This window comes from Nyctereutes procyonoides, unplaced genomic scaffold (genome assembly GCF_905146905.1).
Source record: "Nyctereutes procyonoides isolate TBG_1078 unplaced genomic scaffold, NYPRO_anot_genome, whole genome shotgun sequence".
Taxonomy (NCBI): domain Eukaryota; kingdom Metazoa; phylum Chordata; class Mammalia; order Carnivora; family Canidae; genus Nyctereutes; species Nyctereutes procyonoides.
This window is the reverse complement of record NW_026575040.1, coordinates 20,403,898-20,406,672: the sequence shown is the minus strand read 5'-3', so window position 1 is coordinate 20,406,672 and position 2,775 is coordinate 20,403,898. Positions and strand designations below refer to the sequence as shown.

At 39.0% G+C, this 2,775-nt stretch overlaps 1 pseudogene; it reads left to right on the top strand.

The window, feature by feature from the left end:
- Positions 1-1,060: 1,060 nt before the first annotated feature.
- On the top strand, positions 1,061-2,465 carry LOC129506188 (elongation factor 1-alpha 1-like; annotated as a pseudogene).
- Positions 2,466-2,775: the final 310 nt, after the last annotated feature.

Genomic DNA, 2,775 nt, shown 5'->3' with positions numbered 1-2,775 from the left:
AGTATCCAAGATCTATAAAGAACTTATCAAACCCAACATCCCAAAAAACAAATAATCCAATCAAGAAATGAGCAGAAGACAAGAACAGGCATTTCTCCAAAAAAGACATTCAAATGACCAACAGAAACGTGAAAAAATGCTCCACATCACCTGGTGTCAGGGAAATGCAAATCAAAACCACAATGAGATATCACCTTAAACCAATCAGAATGACTAAAATAAAGACAGGAAGCAACAAGTGTTGGCAAGGATGTGGAGAAAGGGGAACCTTCTTATACTGTTGGTGGGAATGCAAGCTAGTACAGCCACTCTGGAAAAACAGTATGAAGATCCTTTTAGAAGTTAAAAATAGAGCTACCCTATCACCCAGCAATTGTACTACTAGGTATTTACCTCAAAGATACAAATGTAGTCATCCGAAAGGGCACTTGTACCCCAATATTCATAGCAGCAATGTCCACAACAGCCAAACTGTAGAAGGAGCAAAGAAGTCCAATGACAGATGAATGGATAAAGAAGATGTGGTACATGTATATACAATGAAATATTACTCAACCATCAGAGAAGGTGAATACCTATCATTTACATTGATGTGGATGGAACTGGAGGGTATTATGCTGAAATAAGTCAGTTGGAGAAAGACAATTATCATACATAGACTCTAAGAAGCAGTGCAGAGAATCATAGGGGAAGGGAGAAAAAACTGAATGGGAAGATATCAGAGAGAGAGAGAAACCACGAGAGACTCTTAACTCTGGGAAACAAACTAAGGTTTGGCATGAAGGGAGAGGATAATTGGTTGATAGGTGTTAAGGAGGGCATATGATGTGATGAGCACTGGGCGTTATACACAACTGATAAACTACTGAACACTACATCTGAAATTGATGATGTAATAAATGTTGACTAATTGAATTTAAATTTTAAAAAAGCAATAAAGTACCTACAAGATTCACATAAAAAATATAATTCCGAGAAACACACAACCTTCTAAGACAATCAAGAAATAGAAAATGTGGTTTTTCACAATGGGCTTGCCACCAGAACACAGCTGTCATAAAAACTACCATTAAACCTAAATCAAAATGGGAAAGGAAAAGACCATATAAACATCATCGTCATTTAACACATATATCTGGAGAAGTCTCCACTATTGGTCATCTGATCTGTAAATGTGGCAGTGACAAAAGAACTATCAAAAACTTTGAGGAGGAGGCTGCTGCAATGGGAAAGGGCTCCTTCATGTATGGCTGGGTCTTGTATAAACTGAAAGGTGAACAAGAACATGGTATCACCACAGATATCTCCCTGTGGAAATTTGAGACCAGCAAATATTATGTGACATCACTGATGCCCCAGAATACAGAAACTTCATCAAAAACATGATTATAGGCACATTTCAGGCTGACTTTGTTGTCCTGATTGTTGCTGCTGGTACTGATGAATTTGAAGCAGGTATATCCAAGAATGGATACTGAAGCAAATATCTTCTGGTGATACTGTGAGCAAGCCCCTCTGGTTTACATACTGTGTGTGAAAAGAAATGTTTTTACATTAACAAAATGAATTCCACTGAGCCACAGTCAGAAGAGTTATGAGCAAATCATTAAGGGAGTAAACAACTACTTTACGAAAATCGGTTACAATCCCAACACAGTAGTATTTGTGCCAATTTCTGGTTGGAATGGGGACAATATGCCGGAGCCACGTGCTACCATGGCTTGGTTCAAGGGATGGAAAGTCATAAAGATGGCAATGGCAGTGGAACCACATTGCTTGAAGCTCTGGATGCATTTTGCCACCAACTCATCAGACTGACAATTCCTTGTGTCTGCCCCTCCAGGATATCTATAAAATGTGTGGCATTGGTACTGTCCCTGTGGGCTGAGTGGAGACTAGCATTCTTAAACTTAGCATGGTGGTCACCTTTACTCCAGTCAATGTTACAACTGAAGTAAAATATGCTGAAATGCACCATGAAGCTTTAAGTGAAGCTCATCCAGAGGACAATGTGGGGTTCAATGTCAAGAACATATCTGTCAAAGGTGTTTTGTGTGGCAATGTATCTGGTGACAGTAAAAATGACTCTCCAATGGAAACAGCTAGCTTTATGACTCAAGTGATTATTCTGAACCATCCAGGCCAAATCAGTGTTGGTTATGCACCTGTGCTAGACTGTCACATAGCCCACAATGCTTGCAACTTTGCTGAGCTAAAGAAGACTGATTACTATTCAGAGAAATGGCTTAGAAGATGGCCCTAAGTTCTTGAAATCTGATAATGCTGCCATCATTGACAAGCATATATGTGTTGAAAGCTTCTCTGACTATCCTCTTCTGATCCGTTTTGCTGTTCATGATGTGAGACAGATGGTTCCTGTGGGTGTCATGAAAGCAGTGGACAAGAAGGTTTCTGGAGCTGGCAAGGTCACCAGGTCTGCCCAGAAAGCTCAGAAGGCTGTATGAATATTTTATCTGCAATATTTGCTATCCTAGCCTTCATCAGTGGTGGAAGAACAGTCTCTGAACTGTTTATGTCAGTTGGTCATTTAAATTTAATAGTAAAAGACTGGTTAATGACAATGGATGTATTGCAAAACCTTCAAAGGGAAAGGAGAACGTTTTGCAGACCATTTTGTGTGTGTGTGTGTGTGTGTGTGTGTGTGTGTAGCAGTTTTAAGTTATTAGTTTTAAAATTGGTACTTTTCAACAGAAACTACTTGACAAAAATCTGTCATGGAATTTTGGGACCCATTAAAATAAAAATTTAATGAGA